At 35.5% G+C, this 17,889-nt stretch overlaps 1 long non-coding RNA gene across 1 annotated transcript; it reads right to left on the bottom strand.

Moving 5' to 3' along the window:
* Window positions 1–532: 532 nt before the first annotated feature.
* Window positions 533–17,355, bottom strand: LOC107970846 (uncharacterized). The gene is made up of 4 exons (XR_002943239.2): window positions 17,233–17,355; window positions 16,187–16,274; window positions 928–1,057; window positions 533–697 (listed from the first exon to the last, which is right to left on the bottom strand). It is a non-coding gene; the product is annotated as an uncharacterized LOC107970846 (long non-coding RNA).
* Between the last annotated feature and the right edge of the window lie 534 nt (window positions 17,356–17,889).

A 17,889-nucleotide genomic window follows, 5' to 3' on the forward strand; every position in this document is an offset into this window, starting at 1 on the left:
TGAAAGAACTCAGATTGTTCATGTTGTTACTGTAAGCAACAGCCATGGGATTTGCCAACCTAAGTCAGTGTTTTTGCCTTAGCCAGCCATACATAGCTAAGATGTCACATGCTCAAGTTCCACCCTTGGCACAAAAACAGGAATTAGGCTGGTAATCTAGGTTAGGAATTCATTTCAAAACAAATCACGTTGTGTGTGTGTGTGTGATTTGCCAACTAATTTTTCAGTTTCTTTTCATGGTTTTCTGAGAAAGATCAAACCAATGATTCAGTTAACATTACTCAAATTGGCAAAAAAAACTAGTCATGCACAAGACAATTATTACTAATGTGTTTAAACATCCTTAAATACGTTCTGTTTCACTTCTTTCACTTTATTTGGATAATCAACTCCACTTTAATTTTCCAATACTGCTAATCAGGGTTCAATCCCCCAAAGCAAGTAAAACTGAGATGTCCCTTAATTATCAAGAGATCCTACTCTTCAGATCTGCTGATGCCCAGGGTTAGTAAAAAATGTGTCAGTACTCAGATTAGCAATACTTGTGGTTTATTTTACATAAAATACTTCTCCACTGGTATTTCTTCATTGATTGATATATGATAGCTGATATCAGTGTACATCAATCCAAAATATGCTGTGGTAGATTTTTGCTTAAAAATGGGAAGAAGTAGATTTCGGCAGGCCAATGCTGCCCCTGAGAATAAAAAGAAAAAAAGCCACATAACATATGGTAATCATCTGTTTGAAGTCTTCACACTGCTACAACAGAAAAGAGAAATGGAAAAACCGTAATTCCAGAGAGGGAAGAGCATAGCAGAAATACACAGAATTCTGTAGTTATATTTACCCTTGTGGCATTTGGCAATTTTGTGCATGGGCCAAAGGATGAATGTTATATGTGTAGATTAAATGATGTCCAGATACCTGGTAAAACATTATTTCTTGGTGTGTCTGTGAGGGTGTTTCTGGAAGAGATTCACATTTGAATCAGTAGACTGAGCAAAGAATATCCATCCTCACCAATGTGGGCAGCATCATTCAATCCATTGATGGCCTGAATAGAAGAAAAACATGAAAGAAGGGTAAATTATTTCTCTCTCTTCTTGAGCTGGTACATCCATCTTCTGCTCCACAACACTGAAGCTTTTGGTTCACGGGTTTTCAAACTCCAGGACTTATACCAGAGGCTTTCCTAGCCCTCTTCTCCAGCCTTTGGAATCAGCTTCATTGGTTCTCAAATCTTCAGACTCAGACTAAATTGCAACACTGAAATATACATATTTAACTGAATTATCTATATATGTAATACATATATATTGCATATATACATATAACTTGTTTATTTATACCATGAATACTGTTTCTCTGGAGAGCCCTGACTAATACAATGAGAATCTGAATTATGTACTCAGACAAGAATGCTACAAAAGGACAGAGAAAACAGAACTAAGCTTTTGGCAGAGACATGGGGAGTCTAAATCATATTGCTAGCTTTCCTCTCATGACAGTTACCAAATTCTGGAACAGTAGCAGGCAGGAAATTAAAATCTAAACAGAAAGCTTCTAAAAGACTAAATAAAGCTTATACAGTCTCATATGGAGATAGCATTAAACAAGTAAAAAGGCAACCCACAAAGCTGGAGAAATGATTTGCAACACATATATCCGACAAAGATTTATAGCTATAATATGCAAAGAACTTCTACAAATAAATAACACATGATATATTTAATTGAAAGAAAACCAATGGGCAAAAGATATTACCAAGTGTTTCACAAAAGCACATATCAATTTGCATTTGCCAATAGTCATAAGGAAAGGAGCTCAGTTTCATTAAGAATCAGAAATATGAGAATTTAAATCACAAAGCAGTACTACTACACACCAAAAAAAGCTTAAATTAAAAAAATTAACAATTCCAAATGTTGGTAACAATGTAGAGCAGCTGGAACTCTTATATATTGCTGGTGGGAGTATAAATTGAAGAAATGCTTGGCAGTATCTACTAAAGCTAAGCTGTGCATATCTTTGACCCAGCTATTCTACTTTTAGATACAAACTTAACAAAATGCATAAGCATATTCCCCAAAAGACATGTCCAAGAATTTTCATAGCAGCACTATTTATAATATCCCCATATAGGAAGCTACTCAAATATCTAACAACAGTAGACTGAATAAATAAATAGTGGCATATTTAGACAATAAGTACTATTTAGCAGTGAGAATGAACTGTAACTATACACAAAAATACAGATATAAGTCACAAATATACAGCAAAAGAAGCCAGGCTCAAAAGATTGCAAAATTAATCTATGGTGTCACAATTCAAGATAGTGGTTACTCTTAGAAAGTTACCAAATGTAAGGAGACAGAAGAGACCTTCTGGGATCCAGGTGATGTTCTGTTTTTAATCCTGGTGCTGATCACATAAGTTTGTTCACTTTGTAAAAGTTTATTCTGCCATACACTATTGATCTCTGTGCTTTTTGTAGATATATTTCAATTAAAAGTTTACATCAAAACGTGTATGTGTTTATAAAGCAGAGTTGCCATTAGCTAGCCCAAGATAACAACTCCCATAGATTAAGAGCTGTAACAAAATCTCAGGGAGCATTCAATTCATCGGTTTGACATACACAACGAATACATTTTTGCCTATCAAATTACTAAACAAATATTAATTAAACACCTAATGCTATGCTAGTGGTAAAAACTTAAGGATAAGATATATTCCTAATTTCATGGTATTTACAAAATATTTACAATCCATTTTTGGGAGACAAGATTAGAGATAAAATAATAGCAGAGTCTGAAACTAAAAGCTAATCTGTATATGTCTTTTCTCCCTCACTGTGTGTGTCTTTTCTCCCTCACTTCCCCTCTTGAAATACACATTCTTTTAAGAGTGGGTTAATATTAATTTTGTGCAATCTTGAATCTTGGAAATTTTCAGCTGATTCCATTTGGGATGTTGCTCCAGCCACCAAGATATCTTTTGAGGATCATATCTCTTGCTCACAAAATATAATTACATTACTTGGAAATGGCAAGACTGGGTCCTGAAAATCTATCAACTCAGAGCAGTGAGGAGCAGAAATTATCTTATAATAGGATCCTATGATCTTATTACAGGTTCTCTGAAATAATCACCTTCTTAACCACCAATCAGATCAATGTTTTGCTGTCTCCTTGCCAAGTCTCACAAAAGACCGCCCTTATGTAAATTCCCGTAGCTTTGGCTTTCTCCTTCATGTCACAGGTTCTGCTCCTTCCAAAAACCCACTAATGTCAGATTCCACTTCCATTTTGGTCAATAACATATATCCTGGTTTGCAAAGCCACTTTCACCAGGCTAGGCCATTGATTTATCCTGTTCTCAGCACGCATATACCATTCCTGTCCAACTCTTGATCTCCAGATGCCACCCACAGGTATTCTGATTCAATTATTCTAGAGCATGGACTGGGCTATCAGTATTTTTACACTATTTTTTCTCTCTTCTCTTTTGGGAACTCCAGTTAGATGGATATTTGGCCAATTAAAGTTGTCCCCTATCTCACTAATGTAATACTCATATTTTTTCAATCTTTTAATACTGTTTATTATAGTTTCTATTTACACACGAATCATTAATCTTTCTTCTGCATTGTCTAATATGCTATTAATCTCATCCAATGTATTTTTTATATTAAACATTGTAATTTTTATCTTTGGACATTTATTTTGGATATTCTTTATATACTTTATATCGTGGTTTCTGAGGACACCCAACTCTGTCTCCTCAACTCAGGGACTGCCAGGCTTTGCCTGGTATCTTCTCTTCATGCTGCAGCGTGGAAACTCTCTAGACAGTTACCTGGTGCAATCATAATGGTCACTTTGTTTGCTTTTCCTCTCCCAGGTATAACTGTCCCATGCGGCCTAAGGTCCAATGTCTAAAAAATTTCTGTTTCAGAGATTTTTTCTGGGATTTTAGCTGTTTTAGGCAGAAGGGTAAATCCAGTCACAGTTTCCTCATCTTGGCTGATGGCAGAATACTTTTTTCACCTTGTTTGAGAAGTTTTACTATTATCTGCCCACATAGAGATGTGTTTCTTTTTAATCTCATTTGTCATGAATATTGTCTGTGGTCTCCAAATTTAATAGCGCATATTGTATGTAAATTTTTAAAATATTGGAATAAAACATAAATATAGTAAGTACAAAAATTCCAAGTATACAGCTTAATGTGTTGTCATGAAGTAAACATACGCATTTGACCAGCATCCAGATCAAGAAATTTAAAAATCACCAACACTCCAGAAGCTCATCTGTGACCACCTCCTACCATCTGCCCTCAAAAGCAGTGACCATCTAGAATCTTAGTGTTGCAAAACATATTTTATCCCATTTTAAAATTTATATAAATGGAATCATAAACTATGTATTCTTCTATCTCTGCTTTTTTGGTTCAGCATTATATTTTAAGAACCATCGATGTAATTGCATATAGTTAGAGTTTTTAAAATTCTCACTGCTCTATTGTATTGCTACATACCAATATTTAATTATCCTTCTATTATGGTTGGATATTTGGGTACTTTTCACTATTATGAATAAGACTTCTACAAAGCTTATTTTGTATATGTCTTTTGATGAGCAAATGTATGCACTTCTGTTAGGAATATGGCAGGAGTCCAATTGCTGGGTCATATAATGTATAAATATATATTCACGTTTGTTAGATACTGCCAACTATTTTTTCAAAGTGGTTATACCAATTTACATTTTCAGTTGCTTCACATTCTCACTAACAGTTGGTATTTTCTGTCTTTTACATTTTCCCCAGAGGGTAGTGAGATCATATTGCAGTTTTGAATTTGAATTTTGCTGATTCTTAATGAAGTTGAGGATCTCTTCATATGTTTATAGGCCGATTGGTATCCTATGTTATAAAGTGCCCATTTAAATCATTTCCCTATTGTGTTGCTGACCTCCCGCCCATGACCTCTTTTATTAATTGGAAGATGTTCTTAATATATTCTTGGTAAAAATCCTTTGTTAGACATCTGTGTTACAAAAAATCTTCTCCCACTCTGTAACATATATTTTTATTCTCTTAATGAAGTATTCTCACGAACAGGAGTTCTTAATCTACTAGCTCAATTTGGTTTTTCTTCTTTAAAGTCAGTAAGTTTTGTATATTTTAAAGTAAATGCCCATTTTAAGCACATGTAATTTTCAGTTTTTTTAAAAAAACTTACTATTTTAACTTTCAAATTTCAGACTACTAACTGAATTTATTTTTGTTTATATTTTATGGTAGAGATCAAGACTTATTTTTCTCATCTGTATATTCAGTTAACCAAGTACTTGTTGAAAAGACCAACCTTCCTCCCACAGTGCTACATTGCAAAATGTGTAATAAATTAAGTGACTACATGTGTCTTGGCCTGTTCCTGGAACTGCACTTCAGTTCTATTGGTTTGTCCTGGTGCCAATATTACATTGTCTTATTTACTGTAATTTTGCCATCTGGCATTGTTAGTCTTTGGTTTTCTTTTTCTTCGAGAATTGGGTTCACGATTGGACTATTCTTGACATTTCCAATTTCAAAATAAATTTTAGAATCAGTTTATCAATTTCTAAAGACTAACCTGGTAGATTTTATGTCTGTTTGAATGAATTTATATATTGATTTTTCAATGTTGAACCAACCTTGCATTTCTCAGATAAATCCTACTTGGTTATGATGCATTATCATTATTTATTCCTGGATTCCATTTTGTCATGTTATTTTTAAGGATTTTTGCATCTATGTTTGTAACAAATCTTGACCTATAGTTTTCTTTTCTTGTAATGTCTTTGTCTATATTTTGGTATTTGGATAATATTTGCCTCCTAAATTGAATTGGAAGTATTCTATTCCTCCTTCTTATATTATCTGGAAGAATTGTTGTAGCATGTAAATTTCTAGTAAAATTAATCAGAGAAGCCATCTTTCTTTGGAGTGCTCTTGTGCAAAGATTATCTTTGCCAGATAGAAGGCTATTTAAGTTTTCTGCCTTCTCTTTAATTAGCTTTGGTAGATTGTGTCTTTCTATAAATTGATCCATTTAATCCATGCCATCAAATTTATTACAATAAAGATACTCATAATATTTCCTTATTAATATCTTCAAGGTCTGTATGATCTAGTCATAACATTTCTTTGCTATTTATCATCTGTGTCTAGAAGTCTATCAATTTGATCTTTCCCAAGAAAGAGCATTTGACTTTATTGATTTTCCCTATTTTTAAAATTACTTTTAGTTTAACTCCTAACTTCATTATATCCTCTTTTCTTGCTTGCTTTGGATTTAGTTTGCCTTTATTTTGCTATTGTCTTAAAGTGGAACCTTAGCACACTAAGATAAATCACATTAAATCTTTCTTCTTTTCAAGTGTAAGCATTTTATGCTATAAATTTTCCTTCAAGCACTGCTTTAGCTGCATAACATAAAGTATAATATATTCTGATTTTCATTAAATTAAAATTGTTTTCTAATGACCCTTTTAAATTCCTTTTTGATACAATAGTTGTTTAGAAATATGTGGTTTAATTTCCAAATATATGAAGATTCACCGTATATTTTTCTAGCATAAGTCCATTCAAGAAATTTGGTGTGCTTTATCTGACAGCCAAGAATATAAAATATCTCAGTAGATATTTTATGTGTACTTTCAAGATGTGTATTTTGCTGTTATTAAAATAATTGTTCTCTGAATGTCATTTTAGTCAAGTGGTTAATCGTGTCGTTCAGGTATTATACAGCCTTACTGATTTTTGTCTACTTTTTCTATTAATTAGACAGAGCAATGTTGATCTTTAACTATCTTTGTAGATTTACCAATTTTTCTTTTGAGCATTTCATTGGGATACATATATATTTATATATATATATACTCACACATATATGCGTATTGTACATTGGAATAGATATATACATACATATATGAAGATTTATAATTGGGTACATAAACATTTAAGATTGTTATGTCTTCTTGATGAATTAATTTACTTATTATGTAATATCCCTTTTCATCCGTGGTAATATCCTTAATTTTGAAGTCTATTATGTCTTCCATTAATACAGCCACTCCAGTATTCTTGTAATTAGTGATTAAAATATAATCTATATTCTAATCTATAAAGATAAGAAGAGATTTAGTAAAAACAAAAACAAAACTGTAAGTTAACTGAAGAATTTTAGTAACGTTAACTAAGTCACTCTGTTGATCTGTTGAACACTTTATAATCTATAAAGATAGAATATAATCTATCTTTTTACTTCTTACTCACCTATGCTCCAATAGACTTAATACTTTTCCCTCCCAAATTCATACATTGAAATCCTAATCTCCAAGTTGATGGAATTAGTAGAAGGGCCTTTGGGAGGTGATCAAGTCATAAGGGTAGAACCCACATAATTAGAATTAGTGCCTGATATCATTTGGATGTTTGTCCTCTCCAAATCTCATGCTGAAACATGATCCCCAATGTAAGAGGTGGGGCTAGTGGGAAGTGTTTGGGTCATGGGGGTAGATCTCTCATGAATGGCTTGGTGCCCTTCCCTTGGTAAAGAGTGAGTTTTTGCTCTATTAATTCACACACAAGAGATGGTTGTTCAAAGGAGCTGGCACCTCCGCCCCTCTCTCTTCTTCTCTCTCTCTTTCACCATGTGACACACCTGCTCCGCTTCACCTTCCTCCATGAGTAAAAACTTGCTGAGGCCTTACCAGAAGCCAAGCAGATGCGAGTACCATGCTTGTACCATCTGCAGAATCGTGAGCCAAATAAACCTCTTTTCTTTACAAATTAGCAAGTCTCAGGTATTCCTTTATAACAGTGAAAAACAGACTAACACTGTGGGTCTTATAACAGAGACCCCAGAGAGCTAGCTAGCACCTTCTGCCATGTGAGAACACACCTAGAGTGTGCTATCTATAAACCAGAGAGTGGGCCTTCACCAGATGCTGAATCTGCTGATGGCTTGATCTTGAATGTCCCAATCTCCACTACTCCACTACCCACTACTGTGAGATATAAATTTATTATGATTGTAAACTACCTAGGTTCTAATATTTTATTATAGGAGCCTGAATGGACTGAGACACTGCGTGTTCATATGTAGAGACAGCATGTTTAAAATGTTCACGTTTCTTCAGCTGCCTACACTGATCTCTTCTTATCTTTGATTTTCAGCAGTTTGTCTATGACATATACAGATATGTTTACACCGTAAACATTCTTTGTGGGGTACTCTGAACTTCATGGATCTGTTATTTGTTGAATGATCTGTTTTGAACAACATAGATCTGTTTTTCATTAATTTTGAAAAATCCTCAGCCATTATTTATACAAATATTTATTCTGCTTATTTCTATATCTTTTCTCCTTCTGAGATTCCAATTAGTTAATATTTTAGACCAATTGATATTGACCCACATCCCTGGGGTGTTATGTTGGCTTCTTTGTTTGTTTGTTTTGTTTTGTTTTAGCATTGTTTTTCTCTTTGTGTTTTATTTTGGGTAATTTCTATTAGCCTACTTCCAAGTTCACTCTTTCCTCAAATGTGTCTAGTCTTCTGATCAACCTGTTAAAGGAAATCTTCACCTCTGATAGCCCATTTTTCTTAACTTCTAATATTTTGCCATTTAAACTAATTTTTATCTCTCTGTTGAAAGTCTCCATTCACTCATATATATTGTCCACCCTTTTTATTAGATATTTTAACCTGTTAATTATGGTAATCTTAAACTCCTATCTAATTGTTCTAATAGCTAGATTCTCTCTGTGTCTAGTTCTGCAAATTACTTTATCTTTTTTACAAAGGGTCTTTTCGTTTTCTTTTTGTGAGTCACATAACTTTTGATCAGATGCTAAACATAACATATCAAATAGCGGTAGAGTCTGAGGCAAATAGTATTTATTCCTAGAAATGAGTTCCCTCAGGTTGTTAGTACAGGGAGAGTTTGACTCAATCTAGTCAATAATTGAGTTGGGTTTGGCTTTTTTTGTTGCTGTCATTATCCTCAGTGACCCAGTCGTCAAACACCTTCAGCATTGGGCTGCCATCTTCTGTACAGAGGATGGGGCTGCTGGAGGGGCTCTATTATTCTTTTTCTATCCCTCCATTTCAGCAGTTCCTGAATGTCTGAATCACAGAAGGAGTCTCTTTAAACCCTTTTCCATCAGCGGTTTGCTTCTGCTGGTTACTTAGTGTTAGCTGCATGGTGGGGGTGAGGAGGACTCTTGTTCCCCTGGTTCAACCTCAGGCTAAGTAAGGCAAGACTTCTTCATATGGGTCTTGTGAATGAGGTATTTTTAGCATTCCTTCCCCTTCTCCTTCTCCTTCCCATAGCACCCAAACTCTTTTTAAAATCTGTGTCAATTGTCAGGCAAGAGATGGTTTTCTGGTCCTCCACAAGTGATAACATATCTCTGCTTTGTACTGGTGCATGATTCTTGACCCAAGAGGTTTTTCTGCTCTTTCTTCAGCATTCCTTATGGTAAGAGTGTTTTCTGTCCTCTCCCAGTCTCTGAAGCCTTTTGTTCCCTATGGAAGAAGGATCTGCAGAAGTGGACAGTGTTTTTGCCTGTCACTCAGTGGCATTTAGTTAGCTCCTGCACATCTACCCCACTATAGGCCAAGGGTCGGGGCTTTCCAGCCTCTTGCCTTGCACCCAGTCTCTCTGTGAGCACCTAGTAGAGGCCCATGGAGAACAATTTGTGAGTTAGGGCAAATGCTCCTTGTGTATGGGGCTCTCCGTTTATCTAAACTGAAATCTTAACCCACTCTTGGCCTTTAAAAAGCATTTACATTCTTAGCTAACTTTTATTCTGACATGCTTCTAGGAAAGCTGTTTATTCTTCCCATCCTCTGTAAAAGTTGAAAAGGTTTGTGTCAGCCCTCCCTATATCAAGGGATCTGTTACTACTCAGAATTCAGTTTCTTTCATTGTCTTGTGACCTCAGGACTCTCTGATGGCTATAATAAAAGCTGTGATTTTGTAGATTATCTGGCTTTTTCTCATTGTTAGGCTAGGGGTAACAGTCTTTTGAGTTCTTGGTATCCCAAGTGGAAAAATAATTTACTTGCTAGGACCTTGATTGAGATTAAAATCTACAGATACATTTTGGAAGAATTTCATCTATACAATATAAGCCTTTCAATCAATGTATGATTTACTTTAAAAATTTTTTGAGTGGTTAACTTATGAATAATTGTTGTTAGCATAATTGTACTAATATAATATTGTATTAATTGTTATATTAGTATTATAAATAGTACTAATGTTTTAAGCATGCACATTGACTCATGTTTGGGAAAATTACCCTTACTGACATTCTACATCTGCTCTGGAATGATGAGGTGGCAGAGGTAGGGAGCAAATTTGAAGGCAAGACAGTAATACAGTAATACCCCCTTCCTTCTCATTTCATAGGGCATCCTATCACCTCTCAAAGATAAACAGCAACTAGTGAGTAACAGACTGTAACCCTGGTCTTATCAGCCCTCCAGTTCAGGAATCTTTCTTCTATACATTACATATGCTAATGTACTTTGTAAAGATCTCTTGGTTTTTTCTTTTTTTAAAATAAAAAATAATAATTACACAAATTTTTCAGAACATCAATAAGTTCATGACTTTTCAAACTTCTAATATCTATTCTTATAGCCAAAACTTTCAACCTTGGATTTTTGTGCTAAATCCTCTGATAAAAAAGAAGCCTTTACTTCTCTAGAGTCTTCTCATGTTCATCTTTATTAGTGCTTTCATGTGAGTCTGTCATTTTATGTCACTTTGCTTCTCATATACCTTTGAATTCTAGGTAATCTTTGGGATCTCACCACTTGAAAAATTGTTATTTTTTGTATCAAAATTGGCAAAATGTCTTTAAAATTAAATAATCTGGCAAATAGTCCTTGCCATTCTCTACTTGAATTTTTTTCACTGATACATATCAGATGTGCATTTTTGGGGATACATGTGCTAATTGGATACATTCATATAATCAAGTTAGGGTAACTGGGATGTTCACCACCTTATTTATCTTTTCTTTACACCAGGAACATTCAAATTATTCTCATCTAGCTATTTTCAAATGTACAATTGATTAACATTAATTAAGTCACTCTGTTCATCTATTGAACACCAGGTCTTATTTCTTCTATTTAAGTGTATAGTTGTATCCATTAACCAGCCTCTCTTCATCCCTCCCTCCCCTCTACTTGATTTGAAGTTACTGAAATTCGAAAACTAAGCCTAGATTTCAAGTTAACTAGCTGATCATCTTACAACTCAAGTCAGTGTGGCCAATGTCATGCAGGAACCTCAATAGCATGAGCTGGGAAACAGGACCCAGACATGAGGAAAAGGAAATATCAAAACTAGTAATGGGGCAAATTACCCTATACAAGGACAGATTCCCTGGGGAAAGGTGGTAATAGCATTGAATGAAATGAAATAAAGTAGCTTTAGTCTGACATTTACCCAGAGTTACTGCTTTCTTTAAAAATAGTAAATGAAAGTTTTAAGTTTTCCCAATCTTCCTTTAGATTTATGGACTTCTGATGGACCTTTCCTTGAAAAGAAGAGTTCACAAGAACAGGATCCTAAAGAATTTTAGTAATTTTCCAAAATAAACAAACAGAAAAAACAAAAACAAAACAAAACAAACAAACAACAGTCAGTTAGGAAATCAGACTGTAATCAGGCTGTCAGACTCTTGAGTAGGGTTTAGCAAAATATAAACCACAGGCCAAATCTGACCTGCCACTTGTTTTTGTAAGTAAAATTATACTGGACACAGCTATGTCTATTCCACTTTCCATGTGCATCCATAGGGATATTTTAAACTGCAAATTTAATCTTATACTTAAAACCTTCCAAAGGCTTCCTACGGCTCCAAAATCCTTTATACGACATACAACGCTATTCATAATATGGCCCCTGCTTACCTCTATAGACTGCAAGTTTCTCACTATTTCCCATCTTACACTGTGGTCATACTTTATTCTCCTGCCTCTGGGCTCTTGTACATACTCTTCTCTTTGGCTTTAACAGGATTATCCTTTCTCTTTTTGTGGTTCCAGCATAGAAGCTATCATTTCCTTAAGCAATACCCGGACACTCAAGAGTTCCATATGCTCCCATAAAACCCAGAAGATCTATTACTAGCAGTGATCATGCTAATGTTTTATTTTGTTTGTGGTATACATCAGGGGTTGCTAAACTACAGCCCATAGGCCATGTACACATGCTATCTGTGTACAGTCCACAAGCTAAGAATAGTTTTCACATTTTTATATAGTTGGAAAAACTCAAAATAAAAATTTCATGACATACAAAAAATTATATGATATTCAAATTCCATTGTCCACAAATACAATTTTACTGGAGCCCAGCCATACTCATTTGTTTATGTATTGTCACACACTGTGAAGGTATCATAGATACAATCACGAAAGAGAAAGCACTATCCCAGTTTTCCCAGAGTTTGGTATCCACAATATCTTCCCCAGTGTGTAACTCAAAGGATGCACTCAATAAGTATCTGTGGCATGAATAACGTGTGAATAAGGAAGTAAAACTATTTTGCCCAGTAATCAGCTGCAATTCAGCATAAAATCCAGCCAGATTTACCATTTCCTAGCCAAGTTATCTTTGCTACTACATCAGCTCTCCTTTTCTATGACTGTAGAACAATATTATTCTTAGATTCTTCATAAAATTTAAATTTCCTCCAATTTTTTCATAGTCTTGGATGTCACTTAGATTACAGGTTTGAAGATGCTGAAGTGTTCATGAGAAAACCTCCCGTTATGCCCACAAAGAGTAAATAATGATAGAGGAGCACTTCTGCTCGAAGCTCTGCTTTAAAACATCATTTCGATAAGTTCAAGCACACCTCAAAAGCCAAGCTTATTAAAAAAAAGTATATAAAAGCAAGCACTGTGATTAACTATATCCAGATGGGAGAAAAATGTGTTGACATTTCAGCAAGAACAGCCTTCAATTCAAGCCAAAAAAAATCCTCATTTAAACTTTCTAGTCAGCCAAAATTTCCAGCTGCATGGATTCTCTTGTGAACAAACAGGCCAACACACAGAATAAGGTCACTGAAGAATGTGCCAGTAATCACAAACTGTAATTAAGCAGTAATGACCCCAACCTGAAGCTTTCTTCAGGATTAATGAATACCTGAAAAGCCAGTGGCCCGAGGCAGCCCTCATTCTATCTAGAATGCCCTGGGATAAAGTGAGTGCTATAAACAAAATGTGTTTCCAGCTTATATCATCCCCTAAAGTTATCTTTTCCACTACTGTCTCAGAGTTGGATTTTTATAGCACTCATTGTGAAAAAGGCCAAGTTTAATCAAAAAAAGATAACGGAAAAAGTGAAATTCTAAAACAGCATAGAGGATTTCTTTTGGATAAGGCAGTGGGGGTTAGTATACATTTTACTTAGAATATTTAGCTTTAATTTCCAGTTTTGCTCTCCTCCTCAGAAACATGAGGATAAGAATATTTATTATATGCCAGATGATACCCATAAATTTACCACTATAGTAAAAGTAAAATTAAATTACAATTATTATTGTGAAATGTGATATACAAAATGTCATCACTCAAGTTCAGAGCTTTAAAACAGTCAAGAAGCCATTCTAACGACTGCCTGCAAGACCTGCAACCATGCAAAAAAAATCAAAAAAACAAAAATCAAAACCCAGAAACTTACTATAGAAACTTGCCTGGAATTTTTAAACTGGGCCAAACCACCAGACCATAACATCCTGGAAACAGCTGAATTTCTCTAGCACCGCAGCTCCTCAATGGCAACAACCAATGAATTATGGACCCATGTGCTATGACAGCTACCTCCACGAATGATAATTCTTTCAAAACAACTTGTGTAATTTCCCTGAGCTTTCTAAAAAAAAACAACAACAACAAAACACACACACACACACAAAAAAACCCCTACACTCCTCCCTCTCTTCAGAACACAATTTGGCTTCTAGCTAAATCTGTGTCTCCCAAATTGCAATTCCTAAGACCCCAATAAACACCTTGTCTTACTGCTTTGCAGTCTGACTTTTCACCTCTTCTTAGTTGACGTTATCAATAACTTTTAAAATCATCATTGCTATGACTTTTAATGCCTCAGCTTAACTGATGAAAAAAAGAAAACAAGAAGATTGTTCTGTAAGTTAAGTGACCATCAAAATATGAGCCAATATTTATTTGCTGCTTACTCTACGGCAAGCACTTAATAGATACTCTGTCTTTTCCCTTTGAGGTTGAACATCATTTCCTTTCTACAATGAGGAACCTGAGAATCAGGATGGTTAAGTAGCTTGCTCTAGGTCATCCTAATTAATGTAGGGGTTGGAATTCAAGCCTAGGTTCCGATCACTCCAAGGCCCGAACATAAAATAACCATGCATTATGACCTTACTGATAGGAACGTTCTCTGTCAATCATTTAGAAGTGATGAAATTGATTTTTATTTATTTTTTTTTTTTGAGATGGAGTCTGGCTCTGTCGCCCAGGCTGGAGTGCAGTGGCGGGATCTCTGCTCACTGCAAGCTCTGCCTCCCGGGTTCACACCATTCTCCTGCCTCAGTCTCCCGAGTAGCTGGGACTTCAGGCACCCGCCACCACGCCCGGCTAATTTTTTGTGTTTTTAGTAGAGACGGGGTTTCACTGTGATAGCCAGGATTGTCTCGATCTGCTGACCTTGTGATCCGCCCGCCTTGGCCTCCCAAAATTTTGGGATTACAGGCGTCAGCCACAGCACCCGGCCTGAAATAGATTTTTGAGGGTAAGAATATCGATAAATAAATGGAGCTGGTGATACAAAATCAAAGTCATTAACTCATTTTAAAGGGCCCTTTGTGCATATAGGAGTTATAGCTGGGAAAACCTCAGGAGTGATGGAGATTTTAATACAGGAGTCTGCTCTTAGTGCCATCATCAGGACTTGGTAGTGTTTTCATCTCTTGGTATAAAATGTAGGAGCCCTGAGACCGCTGTATGTTCCAAAATATACTCCACACTCACACTAACTTCATCGACATCCACCATGTCTGAAATTTCTTTAATAAAGCCTAAGAGGTTTATTTTTTAAATGAGAGGCTTAAAATATGAACATGGCTTCAAGAGTCCCATTAAATTCATCCTGAGCTGAGGGAAAAACTTCTATTGGTACTTTTCTTAAAAGTAATAGTAGGAGGTTCGTTTTACAGACTGAGGAATTAAGTAACGCATTATAAAAATATTTTATACCAATACCAAGATAAATGAGGGGAGCAGTGGAGAAGAGCCTATTTGTTTGTCTGCTGCAGACAAAAATGGAAAAGATAAAAGTAACCAGATACTTAATTCTCTGTTCTCATCTTCTTGGTCCTAAAGAATACCTAAGAAAGTATTCTTTCTTCTTTAGGATAGATAGGACTGTTGACAGAGGGAACATAAAAGATGCTTTGGCTAACTAGTTGTCTGCACTGAGCCTTTATTTTTAACTATGTGGTTTTCTTCTAGGCAGGGTATATTTGGGTCCCAGATTCCCTTCTGAAGACACAAATGTGAGGTGTCCATTCCACCTCCTCATCACAGTTCCATTCTCTCCCAACATTGCCCCCACTCTACCTATGAGAAGCAGACCTGTCTGATCTTACTGGTTCTTTTCTTTCAGGGCTGTGAGACCACTATGAGCCTGACTGCTTTAGCTTATTTAGGAAGACAATCTGTGGTAACATTCAAGCAAGTGAAACAACCTTCTAGGCAAGTCTCAGATACTAGAGTAAAATTATGTTTGAACCACTGTAAGTTTAAAGCCAAAGTATGCTCACGTTCTAAGCTAGACATCATATGATCTCTGCCGCCCTTTTCCTAGGTGAGAAAATCATAAGAATATTTGAGAGGAAAATTCCTAAACTCCCTACCTTACCTTTCCTCATCTTCAAGGTCAGATCATTACAAACACAACCAGAAAAATCCCCCATTTGTCCATGTCTCTCTAAATGTGGAGAGTAAAGTATAGTGGACAGAGATGGAAGAGTGAAGGAACTGTGGGCATGCATGACTGCCTTTAACTACTTTGTAATAAAAAGGAAATATTGCAGACCTTTTCAAAGCAGAAAATTATCTCACCTTTCAAACACCAAGTTGGCCGAGATTGCAGGACAGATGAGTGACTTAACTTCTCAATGAGTTAAGTCTGTTTACAAATCTGATATTGCTGTGGCAATAATGAGAGAAAGGTTCTAAATAAAGAGCTAATGAATTTGATATCTTTGCTAAATTGTAAACCATGCATAATCATCTAAGGTCTAGACCCATCCTAGTCCTAGTCCTAGTTCAGACCCATATCACCCCCAAGGGCCTGGGCTACCCTGGCACAGAAGAGTGTTGAAGTGGGGATTGAAAAGAGAATATAGAATATAGAGAAAAGGAAGCACAATGCTTCTATGCCAGCAATATTTACCCCAGCCCACTAGTTACCCAAAAGCCATTTCCCTTGGCCCACATCTAGTTAGCTATTAATTTTAGAATTTGTAAAAGATCCCAGGTGGAAATCGAGCAACAGGCTTTCCCAGGGGATTCGGTGAGTAGTAACTTTGTCATTTTTGTGTTTGTAGACAATCATTATATCCTACTTCATGTTCTTTTCTAAGCTACTTCTAGTTTGATGATTCTCAACCAGAGGTATAAATGTGAACCATCTGTAAAAATGTTTTTAAAATGCATATACTCTGCTCATTCCAGATCTAAGAAGTAAGAATCCTTCAGAGGAGGAGTATCCATATGTGTATTAAAAATAAACACAAATCTCCAATGATTCCAAAGTATACACCAAGTTCAGAACAATTATTTCAATCTCCTTAGTTCTTTCTCAAATGAGAAAATCTAAAATTTCTCTCCATCTCAGCTGCTTGAGAAGTATTAGTTTTAATCATGTTTTATTAATAATTACCCTGATAAAGAATATAAAACTCCATACATCCATAGGAAACAGGGCTACCACCTCCCTTCTTCAATTAATGCAGCCTAAGATAGTATTTGGTTCCCTTTTCAGCATTAGCAAAACCTTTCTAGGCCCCGAATCTCTTTCACTTGTTTCATTATGTGCCATTTTATGGGACAAGGTTCTCCCACAGGTGCCCTGCATGATTTCTAAAATGGTCTTCAAAGCTTACTGTGAAAACTCAGCTGATTGATGCCACTTCCTATCTGCTTCCCATCTCTTCGATGTCTTCGTAGCTTCTGGCCCGCCATGAGTTTTCAAGTCTGGCTACATAATTATGACTTATTCTTGTATCTTTTCTAGGCATTAGATTAAAAAGGAGGAAATTACAGCATTATTCCAACCTGCTGAGATCAATTGTGATTAAGATTCCAGCGTATTTGCAGCATATTCCATATCTATGCTATTTGTACATTGATCAGCCTCTCATAATTCTACTCATCCATAATATTGATTAAAATATTGAGACCATGACATCAAGGCTATTTCAAATCAGCTAAATAATCACCTAATACTTATGTCAGTCCAAAGTGACAGACCAGTAAAAAAAAAAAATTGCAAAGGAAAAAAGACATCAATAACTTGGTTACTACACAAGTCAAAACTCACCTCATCCTCCAAGATATATCCTCTTGATATGTGATGTTTTCTTCTTTGTAAAAAAAGTCATACTAGAAAGATTTTATAGCTCTTGGAAAAAATAGATTATGAGATTGACTATCACGAACCAGTTTGTATCAGAGCCCAACTGAAAGTAAAAGTAATTTATTATTGAGTTAAAATCATAATTATGCCACAGACCTTAACATCCATCCGTTCATCTGTTCAA

Source organism: Pan troglodytes, chromosome 2, assembly GCF_028858775.2.
Source record: "Pan troglodytes isolate AG18354 chromosome 2, NHGRI_mPanTro3-v2.0_pri, whole genome shotgun sequence".
Taxonomy (NCBI): Eukaryota; Metazoa; Chordata; class Mammalia; order Primates; family Hominidae; genus Pan; species Pan troglodytes.